The 21,604-nt window shown below is 45.7% G+C and overlaps 1 protein-coding gene across 3 annotated transcripts in view; it reads right to left on the bottom strand.

Moving 5' to 3' along the window:
- Positions 1-21,604, bottom strand: part of Nedd4l (NEDD4 like E3 ubiquitin protein ligase) — a 344,790-nt gene that overhangs the window by 175,684 nt on the left and 147,502 nt on the right. The window contains exon 1 of one of the 3 annotated variants that reach the window (XM_052742326.1): positions 20,440-20,463. The exons of the other annotated variants lie outside the window; for them this stretch is intronic. The gene's annotated coding sequence lies outside the window, so the exon portion shown is untranslated. Of the gene's footprint in view, positions 1-20,439; positions 20,464-21,604 lie in introns of those variants that run through there. 3 annotated transcript variants of the gene reach the window in all.

The following is a 21,604-nucleotide window of genomic DNA, read 5'->3' as shown; positions in this document are numbered from 1 at the left end:
AACCCCAAACACATTGTGAACTCCATGATGTTCACTCAACACTGGCCCATCTCCCGGTTCATTTCACTTGAAGGTCTAACAGGCACAGAAGATCTCAATGTGTTCCATCTCCCCACTGCCCACCTCACCTCAGGGGCTGTCAGTCATACTCTGTCCTTGTCTTTTTTCTCACATCCCCAGCCCTTCACCTGAAAGGACTCTAATGTCCCACTGAGCCCTCACCTATATCCTCATTTCCACATGTGATGCCACCACTCAGGTGTCGAAGACATACCCACCCCCGGAAGGGAGGGTCTATTGTATCAGCCTCCTAACTGGCCTGGGGCCATTCTAACCAGCGACACTAAACCACAGCAAACCACTCACATTTCTGGCAGTAAAGAGGCCCACTTCTTACAACCTCAATCATAAAAATGCAAATTCCTTAAAGGCTCCTACCCACTCCCTAAACCTCATTTCTACCACTTTTCCCAGCCCTACTGGCCTTGTGAGATATTTGATTACACTGTGCAAAGATATGTCACTGTAACTGGTTTAATAAAAAGCTAAACGGCCAATAGCTAGGCAGGAGATATAGGTGGGACTTCCAGATAAGACAGAGCTCTGGGAAGAAGAAAGGCTGAGTCACCAGCTGGACACAGAGGAAGCAGGACACGCAAAAAGAGAGGTAAAAGCCAAAAGCCATGTGGCAGCATGGAGATGAATAGAAATGGGTTAAGTTATAAGGGCTAGATAGAAACAAGCCTAAGCTATAGGCTGAGTTTTCATAAATAAGAAGTCTCCATGTCATTATTTGGGAGCTGGCTGGCAGGACAGAGAAAGACTCGTTACTCACTGGCCGTGCTATCGCTTAAACCTTTCAAGTTCCTCTCTACCTGACTCTTTCTGAATGTGTCTCCCAAGTCTCTGATTTTTGAAGTGAGCTCAATGACTCTTCATGCTGACAGGAACATAAGTAGGAAATAAATGAAATATGGAACAAAGCATTTAAATCTCCAGATTCTTTTATTTAGTAATCCCATTTCCAAGGACGAAACACAAATACAAAATCTAGTTTAGATATTCACATTTTTTTCCCACTTTTGTAAAGAAACTAGAAACTTCCAGCAGACGTGACAAAATAAGACAAACACTCAGAAAACAGAATGTCCTATGTATCACATGTTGGACTGAACGACAACATTATGAGGGCAATCACAGAAAAACCCACACTCCCTCCCAAAAACAAACAGAAATAAGCTGTCCCGGTATGCAGTGAGGCTGTGGTTGATGGTTTTCTCCTTGTTTGTTTTTAGACTTAGAAACTTGTGTAAGTTTTCCAATGAGAGGGGAAAACCCCTTCTTATCTTTAATAAGAATAAAGAATGCTATAAATAATTGTTAACTTTCCAAGTCACCTCAGAAGGGATATACTGAAAAACACAATGTTAAAAGTGTCATATATATAATATATATATATTTATGTGTGTGTGTGTGTGTGTGTGTGTGTGTGTGTGTGTGTCAAGTGTTAGCATTGGTCACATAAACAAGTAGTCAAATCCACTTGCTTTCTTTTTACAAAGAACTTAAAAAATCAATGAAAAATTAACAACCTGGAGGAAAATGGACAAAAGGCTACAAGTGAGTACTCATAAAAGAGGAAATGAAAAAGCACTAAGAGTACTGGGTACTTCAACTACTTAAAGACAGAAAAGTGATGGGTTCTCCTTTCCCGCTGCCAAAGAACAAAGACTGATAAACGGGGTAGCACAGGAGAGATGCTTCTCTCATCACCAATTGGAACCAGCTGGAACCAGTGGGCAACTTCTCAGTGTCCACTCTGAAATGTCTCCCCAGGCTCACGTCTGAATGAACGCTCCCCAGATGGCGATGCTGTGTGGGGAGTCTGTGGAGCCTGGCTGCTTTGGAAGCATGTCACCAGGCCAGGCTTTGAAGGTTAGTTATACCGCTCCTCTTCCTCCATCCTGCCTCTTCTGCTTCTTGGTCTGTGCTATATGAACAGTCTCCCAAAAAAGCTCGCATTGCCCTGAACTTCACTATGCTTTCTCTAGCCAAAGAGACTAAAATGTCCGAAACCATGAGCCCAAAGAGCCTATCCCTTAAGCTTTCTCCTTGAACTGGGGTGGGGAGGGGATGATGCATGTATACATGTGCTGCCTTGGCCACTGTTCCCCAGATGCCATGCACCTGTGTTTTTGTTTGTTTGTTTGTTTGTTTTGCTTTGTTTTTTGGCACAGGGTCTCTTCGCTGGCCTCGGCTAGATGGTCAGTGGGTCCCAGGGATCCTCCTGTCTCCATCTCACTAGAGATTACAAGTACCATGTCAACAATCCCAGCTTTTGTTCTCACATGGGTTGGGGGCACTCTTAAACGATGGTTGCAAGCACTTTATCAACTGAATTATCTGCCTAGCCCAACACTAGGAAATGTTCAAAGCCCCTTGGATCCAAGATTCAAGTCTAGTCATTTTTTTTTTTTTTTTTACAGAAACCACAGATGTATCAATGAACACCACTGGGGTTTTCAAGATAGGTCAGATGTGGGATGATGTCCCAGCTACACTAATGGGGTTTTGAAAAACACCCAAGCCATGTCAAGTGCTGGAAAGCAGTACACAGACAGAGTCTCAGAAAAAAACAAAACGAGAAATTTAACTAATACGCTCAGAAAATCCAGGAGGATATCAGGAGACCAACTCAAGAGCATGCTGGAATAAGAAAAAAGAATCCATGGTCTAAGAGAACGAAGCCAGGATTTCTAACCTCAAACCACAGCCCTCTGCAGCTTCCTCCACGGGAGAAAACATGGGATGTGGTTGACACGGAAGCCAGATGGGTAGCAGCTCAGCTGGTAATCTGGCAGGGAGGAGACGTTTGGCAGTCCCTGCTGTCTTGTAGCTTGTCACCCACATCAACCTCTTCTCCACCCCCGCAGCTCAGACCAGAACCATTTCCAGCTTTTCCCCATGCTCACACTTTGAAGTCTCCTGAGATCAAAGCCAATCAGACACAGTTCTAATTCCTCCCAAGGATGACTGTATGATATTGAAGAGCACAAATTTTCCATAAGTCAGCCATTTTCAACTCATGGCTGTTCAGACTGTCAGTATTTTGCTCCTAAGACGGCAAAATAGATCTATTTATACATAGGGCTGTGTGCACTTTAATTTCTAAAAGAGCTGTAGGTGGAAGCAGGTGAGAGGTCAATGAATTTTACTGTAATACACACTGCAGTCTGCTTTGCAACAGAGCCAAGGGTGAGCCACATGCTTATGATGGTGTGATGGTTAAACTTGGTCACAGCTCCATTGCACTGGGAGGTTACACAAGTGGAGCTGTAATTCCATCTGTGAAGGAGTTTTTAGAGTACTGACCAAGGCGAGGGCCTGTCCTGAATGCGGGGGCACCTGGATGGAACCAAAGGGGAAGAGCAGGAAGCTGGCTCCAGACAGGTACGGAGTCACTCTACTTCCTTCCGCCATGAGGCGAACAGCCTCCTCCTTCACGTGGTTCAGACTTACTCCAGGCCCCAGGTAACGGTGCCAGCTACCCACAGACTGAAGCCTCTGAAATCACGAAGAACCAAGTCTTTCTTCCATTAAAACTGTCGGCCAGGACCAGTAAGATAGTTCTGCAGATAAAAGGGCTTTCTGCTAGGGCTGACAACCAGAGTGTGATACCCAGCTACGTGGTAGAAGGTGAGAATTAACTCCCACAAGCTGTCCTCTGACCTACACACACACACACACACACACAGGCCCCCCCACCTCCATAAACAAATAAATACATGTGACGATATCAGACTGCTACGCTTTTGGTTGCCGTGACTAACCCAAGTAGTATCATGACAATATCTCCAACATCATGCTGACCAGTATTGTCCTCTCCTAATCAGATGGGTTTCAAGTTATGTCTCATTTTACTCTGCACTTCCTAGCAAGAGGTACTGTGGTTTTTTTTTTTTTTTTTTAAACAGGCTTGCTGCTTGTCTGCATCTATTCTCTGTGGTTTACACATTTTATTTTGGGACAGTCCACTTGCAATCTTCCAGCCTGGGATTACAGGAGCGTACCACCACACTCAGCTCCTCTTTATTAATATAGTTCTTATTGCTTTTTCCTCTGAGTGTGCTGTTCTCACCACCATCCAAGCTACTGGAACTCTAGGGACAGTCACCCACTGTCTGTCGTAACTACTCTCTCGCTCTACTTAAATCATGTATCTTTTACCACAGAAGGTTTTTCCACTAAAATAGGCCTCCAGTGTCTACAGCTTATCTGCATGAAAATTTGCTCGACTCCTTCCTCCCACCAAGACTCGACAATCAGTTTCCTACAGTCGAGTCTTAAAAACCGAACTGTCTGCGTACTTTTAGGTTCTAGAAGATTCTGGGGCTTATTTCTGAGAAGAACACTGACAGCGTCATCCCTGCCTCACTGCAGCCACGCCCACTCCAGATGAAGAGACGGCGGTGCCTGTTCTTTCCGGGAGATGACACGTGTCTCTCAACACTATGCAACCGAGTGTATGAATTCTCCCTTACTCAGTGAGAGAGCCACGCATTATCTGTTTAGTTCCACTAAATTCTTCGGACCCCCTGAATCCATACCACATGGCTTTGAAAGTTTTCTCAGCATACTGTGATCATCTGTGAGCCAAATCTGCGTTCACTTCGCCTTTCTACCCGTCACGTTCATCTTGGCTCTTGCCCAGAATTATGCATTTATCCTTTCATATGAACATCAAGATTGTTTTTATTCAATTAAAAAAAAAAACCTCTGAAATTCTAATTAGAATTGCAATGAATTTACTTATGAATTTGTATTAAATACATTTATGTGTTTCCTATTTTCATTCCTTCAGATTTTATTGCATATTTTTCACTAAGGATGATGTAGGACTAGTATGCTGGTTAGTTGGGGTTTTTTTGTTTTTTGTTTTTTTGTTAAATTGACACAAGCTAGGGTCATCTGAGAAACCGGAACCTCAATTTTAAAAATGTCTTATCACATGGCTTCTAGGCAAATGTGTAGGGGCATTTCCTTGGTTGACGGCTGATGGAGGCGGGCCCAGGTCACTGGGGCAGTGCCACCCCTGGGCAAAAGAAAGCAGGCTGAACCAGCCAGGAGGCAGTGTTCCTCCACAGCTTCTGCTTCAGTTCTTGTCTCCAAGTTCCTTCCTTGAGTCCTGTCCCGACTGCCCTTTGTAATGGACTACACATAAATGGAGACTGCAATGAACGCTTTGCTCCCCAGGTTGATCTGTCATGTTGTGTGATCACATCAACAGAAAGAAAATGAAGACAGAAACTGTACCAAGAGTGTGGGACATTGCTGTGAAAGATGTGACCATTTGGGGAAGGACTGTGGACATATTTAGGACTTGGGGCTAAAAAAAAAAATCACTGCGTGCTCAGAACTTAATGGGACGTTCTGGAGGGATGCTTGAAAGATAAGGAATACTGAGAAGTGTGCAAATAATGGAGGCCTGGCTTGAGAAGCTTCAAAGGGAAGTTCTGAGAGCCCCCTCAAGACTCAACTGGGACCGTTTGATATTCTGACTTAAGAATCCGTGGTTCTAATCAGCTGGGGCTGAAGAATCAGCTATGTTTCAAAAGGGCACAGAACCACTCAGGTGAAACCTTTGCTTTGCTGGGACAATCAAACCTGGTTACTGAGACTGAGAAATTAGTGAGGATTAAAAAGAGGCCAGCATCATCGAGGTGAAATGCTCTGAGAAGTGGTTCCTCAGGGTCAGCAACCAGAAGCTATGGTCTAGTGGGAGCCAAGGTTGTACATAGTGTCAGCCGATGCACTTGGTAATGTGTAACAGTTTCTCAGGTGGTACTGGTCTTGAAGGCATGAAGGGGTCATGGAGAGCAGCAGCTGAGGAGTGGCACTGTGAGAGACCAGGAGAGGACGCTAGTGTGGGTGCAGCCTCAGACGCAGTAGAAGCCCCAGGATTGAAGGGGTCATGCAGAGAAGAGGGGCTTGGAACCATGTGACATGGTCAGAGTACCCTCAAGATTGTCCAGGGGAAGATGTTGGTGAAGGTGCAGCCCAGTTGTAACAGAAAACAGAATTTTGGAGATGCCAGGACCATGGGAAGACCATGAGGACACCAACAGCTGTGGAGTGGATCTGGCCTGAGCCTATGAGACCAACTATGTGCCCTGTGAATGGAAGAGCGCAAGAGTAGCCCAGAAGATGGCGAGTGTATCCCAGACGGAGGACACAATATAAAATAAAACAGGATTTAATTTATATTGCTTTGCTTTGTTAAAATTGTGACTGTGCCCTGGTTCTTCCTTCTTGGAATAAAAAGTATGTAACTGATTTTGGTTTGTAGGAACCTATAACTGAGAGAGACACTTTGGATTTTCAAAGAGCTTTTGGCTATTTTAAGGAGACTGAACTTTTAAAGTATTTGAATCTTCTGAAGACTGTAGAACTTTAAAGTCATACTATGTTTTATATTGTGATTAATGTGAGATCTTAGGGACAAACAAGAAAGGAATTTTAATAGCGATATATTCGTGTGTCAAAATGACAAGAGGTCAACTGAGTCTGTTAGGTTTTTTTTTTTGTCAATTGACACAAGCTATGGTCATCTGAGAAGAGGGAACCTCCACTGAGGAAATGCCTCAAGATTTGCCTGTAGGTTAAGTCTGAAGGGCATTTTCTTGATGAACGATTGACGTGGGATGGCTCAGATCACTGGGGTGGTGTCACACTGGGCAGGTGGTCCCGGATGGTATAAGAAAGTAGGCCAAGCATGTTAGTTAGCATCGTTCCTCTATGGCTTCTGCTTCGGTTCCTGCCTTGACTTCCCTCAGTGATGGCACTGTAAGATGAAAAGTACTCTTTCCCTGCCAAGTTGTTTCTGGTCATGGTGCTTTCTAACAGCAACAGAAACTCTAAGACAAACAGTTACCTTGCATTTCCATGCATTTGTCTTTGAAAGAACAGACATCTTCCTAAAATGTTTATCTGTATTTTAAATCTAGCTCCCTTGATAACCTTTCTTATTGGTTTAGAACCTGTCTTTCCTTACAGGCTCTTGGAATCCCAGGCCTACAAACATTTCAGTAAGCCTTTAATAGAATATTAAACAATTGAAAAGGGGGACCCTCTTGTTGATCCATAATTTGAAATGAAACAGTTTGAGAGTTTTGACTTTCATTGAGTATCTGCTGTTGTGAAACACACACACACACATACACACACACACGTGTGCTGGTGACCTTCTGTTCATCTCTCCTTCCTGTTTAGCTTTTTCAGATTGATTGTATTAGAAATATCTACTAAACTTTATCAGTCTCTACCTCCCTGACAAGCACACGTCTCCTTGGATACATTCATACGACACATGATGACAATGAGATGTGTCCCCTGCCTTACACACCACAGTTTCACTGGGGGGAGGAACTGACTACAATGTATTAGCCCTTTAATATTCTCACAAATTTATTGGCTAATAAGCTATTGTAAACTTATTGCATAGATAGTAATAGTCTACACCGCTTAAATGTAGCACCGGGGCTACAGTGATGGCCCAACACTTAAGAGCATGTCACTGCTCTGGCAGAGGGCGGGGGTGCCATTCCCAGTACGGTGGCTCATTTAAAAACAAAGCCAAACTTCAAAGCGTGTCGGCATTTCATTGTTTGGACAATTTCATACATGCATATAATAATGTTTATAAAATCTGACGCCTATCCCCTCCCTGTTCCTATCCCCTCCACCACTCTTCCAAGTTCATATGCTTTTTTTTTTTTTTTTAAGCCTATCAATTCCATCTAGTGCTGCCTATGTATGCATTGACGCAGAACCATCCACTGGAGGAGAAGGGGTACTCTCTCAAGGACTGCATCCCTGAAGAAAATCCATCGTCCCCATCCCCACACCCAGCAGTCACCAATTGCCAACAGCTTCTCAGCTAGGGGGTGGGACTTCATGAGCCCCGCCCCCACCCATGCTGGGAGTACCAAGACATTAGATTACAATTGCGCTGATTCTCCAGGTGAACTGGGAGCCTTTCCGTGCTTCACTATGTCTCCGAGTAGTAGAAGCAACACCCAGACTTTATGTTCTTTAAAGGTTAGCTGAAATAGCTTAAAAATATATGTATATAGCAGTGCGGCCTACCTGCCTTTTTCCATGGCAATTCTCCGCTGCCCTAGCTGTCCCTTCTGTGGAAACTGGTCTGTCCAGCTTTACCTTTGTTCTTGGATCAGTTTTGGTCATTGGTATTTTACTAATGAATCAGCCCTATGTTTTTAAGTGTGTTGGCTGGGGTTGTGTATGACACTTTCCTGTAAATTCTACTACCCACCCACCGTGCACCCCGTTCCTCTACTCTTCCCATTACTATTGCCTAACTTTGTTTGTTTGTTTTCTGAGAAAGGATCTCACATAGAGCCCAGACTCACTGAAACTCAGGCTCCTCCTGCCCCCACATCTTTCTCGCTCTGTATTAAAGGATTTTGTGGGAAATAAACAGTACTTGCTCATAATCCATGCGCGGCCTTACCTGTCTGACGAGGGTCCTAGAGCTGTACTTTCCACTCTGGAGAATTCATCAAGGCAGATAGGCGCTGGCGCGTGTGTGTATGTGTGTGTGTGTGTGTGTGTGTGTGTGTGTGTGCGCGTGCACATACACAGTGGGAGGGGCACTGTTTACACTGTTATTTCTAGTGCAAAAAGAATTCATCTAGGCCTTTGGGTTGCCAGTCTTAGGCAGAACCACGGACGGCTCGCTGGGCCTGGTATCAGCAGGGCTGCTAGTCTCTCACAGTGTCGTTCTCAGGGCTCAGTCACTTAAGTCACCTTGCTGGCCCCTACTATGGATTCCTGTCTTCCATCCTTGGAAAGATGGGAGTTTACCATTTGTCCTTTTGACTAGCCAGCTGCCCGATTTAGTCAACCTTTCAGGGTTTTGGTTTATTCCTATTTTGATGATTTATTTATTTTTATTTTATGTGTGTGGGTGTTTTGCCTGCGTGTATGCCTAAGTGAGGGTGTTGGATCCCCTGGAACTAGAGGAACAGACAGTTGTAAGCTGCCATGTGGGTGCTGGGAATTGAACCCGGGTCCTCCGTTTTGTTTCGTCAACTTTCTATTTGGTTCACTTTCCAAACTCTTAAAATACAAACTTCACGCCTTAAAGTGACTTTGTACCCCCAATCTTTAATACTAAAGGTTACTTCCCTGGTCTAGATGATATATTATATAACAGTAAGAACTTTTTTTCAAAGAACCAGAAAAAAAATTACCACACATGGAAACCAAATTTTTAAGTCTCTAGCCCAGGGTGCCCTAGAACTCCTTATGTAGCTAAGAAAACCTGAACTTCTGACCCTCCTGTCTGGACCACCTGAGGGCTGGAATTACCGGTCTACACACCACACAAGGTTTATATCAGATGAAAGTTTGAAGAGCCGCAGTGCAATTAAGTCATGCTGTGAACTAACTCATAGCTGGCATTCTCAGAGCAGAGCAAAGGCAAGCCAATGGGAGGGCAGGGATGACAAGAAGAGGCGTGGCCTCCGTTCCTGACACAGGGTTACTGTTACTTAGTTAGGGTTACTGTTGCTGTCATGAAACACCCTGAAAACAAAAACAAACAAAAACAAAAAAACCAAAAAGCAATTGGGGAGGAAAGGGTTTATTTCACTCACAGTTCACTACAACAGTTCATCATCAAAAGCAGTGAGGGCAGGAACTCACACAGGGCAGGAACCTGGAGGCAGGAGCTGATGCAGAGGCCATGGAGGGGTGCTGCTTATCAACAGCCTGCTTTCTCTAGACCCCCAAGACCACCATCCCCAGGACGGCACCACCCACAATGGACTGGGCCCTCCCCCATCAACCATTAAGAAAATGCCCTCCAGGCTTACCTGCAGCCCAATCTTATGGAGGCATTTTCTCAACTGAGGCTCCCTCCTCTCTGATGACTCTAGCTTGTGTCAAGCAGACAGAAAACTATCCAGCACACAGGCCAAGTCTAAGTAAAATCTCCATCTCCCTTTCACACCCTGCAGCTGTTAGCCTGCATTTTACAGCCCAGAAACAGTGGTTGTGTTCATGAGCAAGTCTAAAAAAAATAGCAAATGCTGGTGGTGCATACCTTTGATTTCGGCAATAGAGAGGCAGAAGCAGGCAGAGCACTGTGAGTTCAAAGCCAGCCTGTTCTACACAGCTACTTCCACGTCAGCCAGGACTAAATAGTGAGACCTGTCATAAATAAATAAGTAAATAACTACCAAACCAAACAAAACAAAACAAAAAAACATAGCAAAAGAAAAACTACTACCAAAATAAATCCTGCAAACCATAGGTATCTCTGCCTGGTCTTAAAACTACATCCTATAGGACCGAGGACATAGCACAGTGTTACAATGCTAGGCTAGCATCTGTAGTGCCCTGGGTTCAATCCCCACCACCATTTACCCCCCCCCCAAAAAAAAGAAAAAAAAGTGGTATTTTAATTGTGCTGAAATGTGATTGTATTTGCATGTTAATAAATAAAGTTTGCCTGGAGATCAGAGGTCATTAGCAAGACAGGAATAGATGTCAGGTGGTGGTAGCCCACACCCTTAATCCGATCACATGGCAGGCAGAGTCTCTGTGTGGTCAAGGACACAGCCAAACATGGTGACCCTTGAGTCTTCAATCCCAGTATCAACCATAGAGATCAGGAGGTCTGTATAGACAGGCAGTGACGAGGAAGTCGTGTGGCTGGTCTTAGAGCCAATGAGTAGGCAGAACAGGAAAGCAATAAAATTCAAGACACACAGGAAGAAGGTCTCTCTCTCTCAGGGGAAGGACAGCAGCAAATGGTAAGATAAGGTGGTCTTGGCTCTTCGCTAGTGCTCGGACCTCTTGAGCTTTTGACTCTGTATTTGGCTCTGTGTTTTTTATTTAATAAGACCGTTTAGTTCTAGTCTACAAAAAAAAAAAAATCACTTGTACCTGTGATCCTAAATTAAGCCACTCTGGACTCTGAATGCACAACGCTCTGCTTGTGGATCACCATGTAAGCTTAGGGGACAGGCATTTATGGCGCATGCTGGTAACTCAGGGAGCGAGAGGAATGGATCCTTCTGAAGTCACCATGCTCCTGGGTCAGCCAATGCACATTAGGAGAAGAGATCTCAGCTCAGCTTCTTGTAGCAAGTCACAGAAATGGATGCTGAAGGGACCAAGGTCTATGTATCCCAGGGTGGTGTGGGAGGCTCTGACCTACTTAAGAAGGCCACCTACAATGAGAAGCCACCCCGCTGCTATTCCCTTAATCCTCGTTGTGGGAATTTTTGAGGTGTTAAGAGGTCCCAACCTGGCTGGAGGCATTTGGAAATGACACTCAAACAGAAGCCCGTTCATCTGTGCTCTACTAACTCAGAATCATTTTATGATCTGGAAAGAGTTCGGACTCACGCTTCCATTTTTAGACCCTACGACAAGAGACGGAGAGGGAGGCTCAACCTCCTTAGCGGAACACATTTTTGAGGTTCTGACTCATGACAACAATTAACGTGCTAATAATCTACCCGAGGGTTAAAGCGGTACCTCCCTCTGGGTGGCTAGCCAGTCCTTGCGAGGGCCAGAACTCTAAGGAAAATTTAGGATCTTCTATACTTAATTCTTTCCCTTTGTTCTTGAACACTTTCCCCAGCAAGTTTCCATAATAAAAATGTTACTATGATAACTGCAAGTCTTGGGGGTGGGGGGGCCCCACCTAGTGTTCCTCAGGGTCTTCTGAACCTCTAGAAACAATCTCTTTCCTTCAGGCCAGGTGCACTTTAGGGGGGAAAGAGTTACAGCTCTCTACCTCATGTGAACTGCAAATTGCGCCACGCCCTGTTTATGCCATCTGTGGGCCCCCCGTTCGCCAGCCAGAGGCTGGGCACTGGTGCACACGAGAGAGTGCTGAGGCAAGTTTTGGGGTGATAGAGTCCCCAGAACATCACTGCAGGAAGGGCAATGGTGCTGCTCTCACCAAGTCCAGAAATGCCATGAAGGTGTAGAACAGGGCTCAGGGGTTCTATGCCATCAAACCTCTCAGAATCCACTGGCTGGTTCTTCCTAAGACTGACAACCCAGATACCTTAATGCATTTCTAGTGCACTGACAGCAGTAATAGACCATAAACAACTCCCACCCCCACGTATATATACAAAGACTGGAACAGCTCCCACCCCCATGTATATATAGATATATACAAAGACTGGACTCCACTTACAGAGAGCAAAATCCAGCTCTGACACTACAGATCAAGGCCCTGCCTGAACTCTGAGCAAATGCCCTTAAGCGCTGGTTCCTTCTCCTCCAGGCACCCTGCTGTCTGCCTGTGGAAAGATTGTTAGGACGATCTGTTTTCCAGAGCTCACTGGCCATCAGCTCCGTGTTCTGGTACAAAAATCACCTGTTTATGCTCGCTATCCCCTACAGATTTCTCACCTGATCCTTTGACGTACCTCCTCATCAGGCTCTAGTCTATGGCCATCCTTAGCACACACGAACCGTGCGTAAAGCTTAGCAAAAGAGAAAGCTGGAGATGGCAGAACTATGGTGTGTTTTTAGGGTACAGGACAACTGAGGAGACAGGGGTGTCGAGAAAGCTTGTGGCTGGGTAGGAGGCTGAAGTGCCCAGGGACAACGCCATGTTTCCATCACAATAGTACTGGCGCCTATCATGTGCCACTTGTGTGTAGGAATGCCACTGGTTCCTGCTTGCATGTTTGTGCTGTAGGATTTGCCGAATGGGGTCGGGGAGTCACACGCCATCATGCCTGCTTCAAATATCCGCATACGCAACACCTCCCATCTCAACAGGACTGTCAGCTCTGAACATATCTCTCCCCTCACCTCTTCCGTGTCCCTTTATTTTGTGTGTGTGTTAATACTTCCCCCACCTATTTTCAGCTATAAGATCGTATCTCTAGGCACTTCAGGCAGTGTGGCTGTTCTCCACGGTTTTGTTTACGAGGCCAAGAGGGAGCAGCCCAGTGCAACACAGCTCTGCAAACAGAAAATGAGACTGTCTGTTTCTAGCTGAGAAACTTGGCGTCATCTTCAAGCTGACTTCATTCAGCTGAACCAAGCCACATTCTTATTGGATGCTTAGGGCATCCGGGAGTGTGCAGAGCACCCCTCACAGAGGAGAGTGTCACCAACACACGGAGGACAGATAGGAACTGAGGAGGCCTTCCCACAGAAGCTTGTATCCCAAAGGGTACACCCCGGAGGTAAGAAGACTCATCCTCCCACAGAGGGTGTAGAGGGACCAGGACGAGAGGATCCTGGGGCATGTGGACACAGTGCAAAGAAGACAAGAACCACACCCGAGGCAGACAGCAGGCAGCTGAGCTTACCAGGAGCAAAAGGGGCAGAAAAAAGAAGCGAAGGAAAAACGCTAAAACAGAATATATTTAGACTATTCTACCTGCGTTTAAAGGGAAGGCTGGAAACTCCTTTTGGAGGTGGGTGGGTCTCTATCAATTCTCCTAAAGCGAAGTCTTCAACTAATGACTAACGGATAGCCTTGAAGTTTCAAGATTCTGCTTCCTACATGCTTTCTATTCTTATCCTATACCAATTAATCATCTCATTTTTCTCTCCCAATGGACACACTCCAGTCTCTCTATCTCCCTTCCTCCCGTCCCACGTCCTTCTAGATGAAATAACCCAAGCTCCCTAGGATTACAAAACAAACTTTCCAATATTATTACCACAAACATTTCCTCTAAATATAGCTTCCATAATGTTGAGAGAGGGCAAATATTTTTGCCTGGTGACCCTATTTCCCTTCCTTAATCTGTTACTCTCTTAGCCCATTGAGATCAGGACTCCCTCCCAGGGTTATCCAGGCTTGGCTGTTCAGGATCCTACTGACCCACAACTGTCCAAGTACAAGCTGGCTGATGATCACAGAACCACATCAGTTCACTAGAAATTAGAGACTGATGCTATAAACAGCAGACAACATAAGCTTGTCATAGTAAGGAGATATAGTATCTACAGCTGATTCTATATTGCCATGGCAGATCTTAGAATACCTTGTAGTTGCTGATAAAATAGTTAATAATTTTAACGCTCAATCTACTGATTTTCTTTAACACACACACACACACACACACACACACACACACACTTATTTTTTGTTTATGTGTGTCTGTGTGGATAACCATGAAGGACAGAAGAAGGTGTTGGATCACCAGAAGCCAGTTACAAGAGGTGGCTGTGAGCTGCTGGACCTGGGTCCAGGGACCCAACCCCCTCTTCCTCAAGAGCAGTGCATGCTCCTAAGTGCTGAGCAGTGGCTCCGCCCCTCAGCACAGCCTTGTCTGTTAAGCTGCTCACAGTCCACTGGATATTTGCATCTGATTTACATTCTACACCATCACTGGTAGGATGCAGGGCTCTTCTTTTTCTTGCCTTGTGTTCTTACCCCTTTCCCGTGCTTCACTGCACTCTATCTAATTTCAAAGTTGGGAAGCTCCCTTTCTATCTCGCAAACTACGTGACGTGACTTCTTTAGAACTTACCATAGTATATTACTGATACCCAACTTTCTACAGGTGACACACACACACCCTTCAATGAAGACAAAGACCTCTTATATAACGTGTTTAAAGCTAGGAAGGCTAGGGAAGCTCTACATCTAATTTTAAAATGACTGACTAAAGCTCAGAAATGTATGCAGTTCTCCCATGTCACAGCCTGTCACCAGCAGACACGGAATACCTGTTAAAGCAACAAGAACCGCAGTTGTCTGTCTAAACGTGTGCCGATTTGGTTGGCAGGATCTGGTGAAACCTCTCCTTGTGGAAATGTCAAGGTGCCCATTAGAATGTGAGTGTCGTGAAATCAAGAAACTGCATTGTACATAAGCAACTTGCTTATAAGCAAAGTCAGGCCATTAAGCAAACAAACACTATACACAAACAAATCACCCTTAGCCTGTGAAGTGGAAGGCAGGCACGGTGACAACCCAGTCACAAAGCCAGCTACAGTTGGTGCTTTGCAAAAGCTGGACTTCACTTAGGTCACGGTGTCGCTCAGGGCGATGGTCTTTGGACTACTGGAAGGGGCTCCGACGCATCAGGCTGACAAAATTGACAGAAATCTTAGAGCTGAGGAATGTCTTTGTATCCTGACTAAGTCACAGAGATACATAGTTGTTATTTTTCAGATGTTTAGGGTCTGATTCACTAATCTTTCCAGACAGTCTGGCAAGACTGGGTTTATATCAGAGATGAGGACTAAATGGAGAACTTACTTTAATTACATAAAAAGTAAAAAGAATTTGCGAAATGTTTTTAATCAGCCACAGTTATTTTAGCATTTACTAATTTGGGTGCAGCCAGTATAGCATATGGAAAAAAGATCATCTGTTTCTTAGTATTAAAAGTTGTCTTTTGAAAAGCAAAAGCAACCCTCCCCTTATTTGTGTACTTTTATCAACATTAGACTTTGATGCACTAACATTTTACAATCACTGTGCTGAACCTCACCACGCCACTTCTCAACTTAGATAATTGCCACTTTCCAAAACCGGCCTCCTGAAACTGAAATTCAGAGACTAGAAACACTGAATCCAACAAGACATGATTTTTATTATGACAACAATTTCATTACTTGAATCACTTCAGCTGCCAAGTCTGTTTATGCATGACTTAAGAAGTGATTTACAATTAAGTTTTTATGTAAGTACATATGGAAGCCCCACAACATCCGTTTTTAGCATGTTTGTGCTCATTCATGCACAGACATGCACCTCAAAGCGGCCATAAAGCAAAGCTGTAAACTAACAATGCTCACGTGTGTATATAGGTAATGATGAGGCTACAGTGTTCCTTCAGTGTTCATGGAGTGCTGGCTCCAGGATACGAGCACATGAAGATGCTCACAGCCTGCATGTTATACTATGCACAGTATTCACATACAATCTGTGTACATCCTCCATAGAGCTTACACCATATCTAGATAACTTCTTATACTCAATGCCCTATCAGTGAAATGGAAAATAGTCTTCCTGTGTTACTGAGGAAAAGGGTGACAAGGTTCTAGACTTGTTCAGTACAGATGCAGTTTTTTTTTCCGCTGACATATTTTCAGATTTCCACCGAGCCTCTGATTGCTTGAAGCTGTGAATCTGGAACCACAGATATGGATTCTATGAGAAATGCATACAGTGAAGAAAGGCAGGACGCCTGTCAAACAAGAGAAGGGGGGACTTCCGGGATGGCTAGAGAGGACGAGCCTTACTTCATGAATGCAGGAAGCAGGAATGGCAGGTGGCACTATCTAGAAAAGACCCCACAGCAAAGAGGCCAAGCTTGAGGCAGTTCCAGGGGAAGTCTGGGTTGCACACAGTCAGGGTAGAGGATGCATCGGGGGAAGTGAGAATCCATATGCTGAAAAGGAATTTGTACTGTCCCTGGTGACTAACCACTTCTGATGCCCCTCCTGAAGGTGCCATCCGATCAGCGCTTCCTCAAACTCAGCTTTGTACAGGAGGGCCCTTGGAATCCACATAATTAGCATAGTCCAGCTCCACAAGTCTTGCTTGGGCAGGGCCTGACAGCTGCCTATCAGGCTCTGTACTGGTACTGGTCCATGAACAGTACTTCCCTAGACGGGAATCTAGCCAAGGAGGGCAGGATTGGGGGGGGGGGGAGTAGAAAGAATACATCTGCTGTGGTCGGGGAGGGTAGGAGTGGGGTATGTGTGAAAGCAGGCTCAGGAGACACAGGCTGAACACTGTCCTGACATACCCTGGGTCTCATGTGCATCGCATGTAGAAGGGCAAGGCCCCTCTACTTCTCTAAACGTGGGGCAGGTACCTGGTTTTATGGGCAGAAAGCTGCCTCTTCTGCGGGCACTACAGAGTAGGGCAGAGCTTAATACAGCTCTGGGCAGACTACTTGTCTCCAAGATGACAGGGAGTGTTCCTAAATCCCACTAGAATGCCAGAGTAACACCTGCTCGAGGCTGCTTCTTACAGAACACCAGCCACACCTGCGAATAGCCAGGTCTACTGCAAGGGGGCTGATGCACTTCTGCATCATCCATATGACAAAAGGGTGCTGCTGTTTCAGGTCAAAAGAAAGAGGAAATGTTGGCTGGACTCATTGTTGAGAGTCATTTCTCTCTCTCTCTCTCTTGAGAGTCATTTCTCTCTCTCTCTCTCTCTCTCTCTCTCTCTCACACACACACACACACACACACACACACACACACACACACACACACACACAGGGTTTCTCTGTGTAGCCCTAGCTGTTCTGGAACCTGCTCTGTAGATAGGCTGGCCTCGAACTCAGAAATCTGCCTGCCCTCTGCCTCCCAAGTGCTGGGATTAAAGGCATGCACTACCACCGCCTGGTAGAGAGTCAATTCTTTACGAGTCAGCCTTGATTGACAGTCCCGGGCACCCCTGGCCTTCTCAAATACATGCAAAGCTACCACGGTAGAAAGCAAGTCGGTCCTCACACGAAGGACATCCATCAGTGGCAGATCTACGTCTCACACTTGCTCGGTCAGGCCCAGTTTGATCAGGTCACCAAATACGTTCTTTGGGTCGGAAATGTACAATCTGCTTCTCTGGGTACAGGCAGGCACCCAGAAGTACTTCCACCGTTCTCCCCTCCCCAAAGCCGTTTAATCTAATTAAGGAGCCAAAATGCATATGCATAAAAAAATTAATCTTGAAGATTTCTAAGAGCAGGCGGCACGACAATACAAGGTGTCAGAAATGAGCACACGATTAAAGGAGAAGTGAATTAATTAACAGGCAAAGCTGCCCTAAGAACTGAAATGAGGAGAAAAACACGTTAGAAAGGGAAAGCTAACCTTTCCGAGCTGGCTCCTTCACCTCCAAAGGGAGCACGTTAGACTGATTAGCGCTACGATCTCGGGCATCCATTTCTAGAAGGGCACAATTCCTTTTCATGTCAGCCTCAGGCTCCCAGTGAGGGCTACCGTGTGTGCCTCCCCTATCCCCATCATGTCAGAGATGACCCAGGCCCATCTAGAGACACAGAGGCCCACAGCCAGACAGCCTACGTGCTGCTTCTCTCTGTGAAGGCCCCCTCCCCGCTCCAAACAGCTCATCCAGAAACCGAGGTGGTAGGGCCTCTAGCTCAGTGATCCAGTACTCAGCCGGAAGCTGCAAGGCCCTGATTTTCAACTCAAGTCTGCCCCTCCAACACAAATAAAAAGTATCAAGTAGCTGTTAACTTAATAGCTATTAACTATCAGGCTGTGTTAAAATAAGGCACTCTACCAATAATTTGAACTTGAAAGATACTTAAAAAAAAAAAAACTTTTTATGTGTATCTGTTGATTGGGTTTTTTTTTGGGGGGGTAGGGGTAGGGAGAGTTTGTCACAACAAGCGTGTGGAGGTCAGAGGACTACTTACTCGTGGGAGTAAGTTCTCTCCTTCTATTCACAGCAGGTTGTGGGGTGGGACTCTGGTCATCAGGCTTGACAGAAGGAGCTTTAACCAAAGCCATTTCCTTGGCCTTGTCAAAGATACTTTATTACCCCAAAGCCGTATCAGTGACAGCTCTTTTAATTTGCTAACTATGCCCAACTGAAACACAGACACACACACACACACACACACACACACACACACACACACACACACAGTCTTACTCCTTGTGATCAGACCACCCAGATATACTCTTTAAAGCCAAGCTCTTAATCCCAACACTGTAGACCCTCTGGGCTGGGCTGGATACATATAACAGGTGCCTCCTGCACAAATGCAGACATTAGACCGGCAAGAAGCCCCAACCCACAGGGGCCCACCCACTTCCCACCATCATCTCCCCTCCCCACATTGTGACAAGCAATGGAAGTCTTCAGAAGCTACCACAGGAAGGGGACAGAACGGCCACTATTCGAGAACCACTTTAAGCAATCAATGCTGAGTATACATAGCAGAGTCCAATGTGAATGAAGTGACTATTTTTAAAATACCGGCTGGGAAAATGGGTCAGTGAAAAGAGCACTTGCTATGCGAGCACAGGACTGGAGTGTGGATCCACAGAACCGAGGAGGAGCTGGGCGAGGACTGCATAGCTGGAATCTCAGCCCTCCTCCAAGCGGGGAGGTGGGGACAGAAGCAGCCCCAGAAACTATCAGGTCGGCTAGCCTGGTGTACACAGCCATGAACACGAGCAAACAACTCACACAAGGGGGAAGGGGACAGCCGACACCCGAGGTTGTCCTCTGGCCTCCACATGGGCGCTGTCACACATCAATGTACATGCACGCGTGCACCCCACCCCCACACACTATCAGAATAATTAAAAAACCCTTCATGAGGATATACAAGTCAGTGTTCATCTATAAAACAGTCACTGAAGAAGAAAGAGCAAAGATGCAAAGTCAATGTTTTGCCCTCAGTTGTAATGAATTACGATGCTTTCTTGTTTTTGTTCGTTTTGATACAATGTCTCATTAGAGCCAGTGCCTTGAACTTGTTTTTTAGCCAAGGATGACCTTGAACTCCTAGTATTCCTGCTTCCACCCCACAAGTACCTGGACGCTAGGCATGTACCACTTTACCCAGCTGAATTGGTACTTTAAAAAAAAAAAAAAAAAGGCACGTAACATACATTTTGTAATTTCCCAGTAACAAAGAATTCAGTTAAAAATCATATTTAATCCTACCCATCCCATGATTCTAGAATAAACATCAGAGTCTCAGCCAGCAGCCAATCCAGCCTGTGTGAGGCAGAACTTGACCCGGGAACGAGGCCAAAATGGCTCATGACCGACCCACCCACACTGCCTCAGAGGACCACGCAGCCCAAGGATTATTTTACCACCCACAGTTAACGCTGGCCCCATTCTCTAAACACAATTAAAGGTAGGGAAAAGGGAAAGGTGTCTTTGGACAGGGCGCATAAAATAAAGGCATTATGTAAATGTCCTCAGATTTCGTATCTGTCCTCCTGCTACGTGAGAGAGAAGGTTCGAGTACTTCGTCATTCGACAGGGAATTGTGATGAACACATATATTCCCATGAGAAACTTGAGACTGCAGGCTGGGGTCTTACATTTAAAACAAAACAAAACAAAAGCAAACGAACAAAACCTACCTGTAATGGCTATCTTTCAAAAATCACAAAGGGGAAGTCTTGTCTCTTGCTACTATAAAAGCTATTTCCCCCCTCATTTTAGGCATCACCTTGAACATCCAGAATCACCAGTGCTGTCAGAAGCAAACACTGCTCTGTGTTCTCCTCACCCTCCCAAGTTCAAAGGCCATCTAGACAGCTCTGCCATTTACTGAGAGTGTCAATCAAAGAGAAGCAGGAGCAGATGGTGGCCAAGGTGTCTGAAGAAGACCTGGGCCGCCCACCACCCTGCCACCTCCCAGGTGCCTGTGGACCTCAGCGCCCCCCCCCCCCCCCAGCTACCTGTGAGTCCTCTGGTGGGCAGTTGGTAGCCTCTCTCTTCTCTAGCGTCTCTAGTTCCGCCTCATCTGTTCCACCCAGGAAAGAGCACAGACAACTGGATCTGCCCGGTTCCTGCAGGTGGGCAGGTGGCCGGCAGGGAAGAAGTCCCCAGAGGAGGGCATGCGATTGCACTTGAGCTGTCCCAACCAGGTTAGAGTCATTTACACTGGAGATCATTAACCAGGTACTCGGAGCCTCTTGGCAAGAAGTGAGAGTTCGCAAGTTGAAAGAATGTTACCAAACACACAGTTTGAGTCACTGCAGGAAAAGAACACATCGGTGTCCAGGCGGGAGCAGAAACATGAGGTCACCCTGGGCCGGGGGAAGAGGGGACACTGCTTTCTTCTGGAGCTGCCAGGGTCTGTCTGCGCTTCTCACTCACTTATGGAGGACGAGCATTGCCACACATGCAAGACAGCCTACAGAGCAGCTATTATATACACATAAGGAGGGCTAGGTTTTCCTCACCAATGTCCACATCTCAATTTCCAATGCCCTTTTTGGTGGCTGCTTCGGCTCTCCAATCTCATATTACCCACAAGAAGAACGGTACGTCTCCATAGTTCTCAGACTGTTCTGTTTGTCCCACATCTGAAGACCCGATACCACATAATTTGCAAGGAAAACCAAAGTCACCATGAAGCAAGCAGGGTCAGAAGTTCAATTTTCACACATCACAAAGGCCCATGGTTTTGAAGAGCCCTGACAAATGTTTTGTTTTCTGACCGATTCAAGCTCCCTCCACAAGGTTAACTTCCTCCTCCTTCCTCACCCATGAAACCACACAGAACACACAGGCTCATGCCGGCCTTTGTATGGCCTGTGTATGGTGCCTAAGAGCTCCTTACTGTTTATGGATGTATTCTTGCCCTGGTCTTCCATTCAGCATTACATTAGCCCGTTTTTCTTCAAATTCTAGATTTGCCATACAACACTTTTTGTGACTAAAGCGCGCTGTGTGTGTGTGTGTGTGTGTGTGTGTGTGTGTGTGAGAGAGAGAGAGAGAGAGAGAGAGAGAGAGAGAGAGAGAGGGAGGATGAATATGAACCCCATACTGTTCCTGCTATTACAAGTGACCTCATGGAAAGACAGCCTACTCCAGGAAATTCTTTTTTTTTTTTCCCTA

This window comes from Peromyscus californicus, unplaced genomic scaffold (assembly GCF_007827085.1).
Source record: "Peromyscus californicus insignis strain IS unplaced genomic scaffold, ASM782708v3 Scaffold_17__1_contigs__length_78620276, whole genome shotgun sequence".
Classification (NCBI taxonomy): domain Eukaryota; kingdom Metazoa; phylum Chordata; class Mammalia; order Rodentia; family Cricetidae; genus Peromyscus; species Peromyscus californicus.
This window is presented reverse-complemented; position numbering and strand designations above follow the sequence as displayed.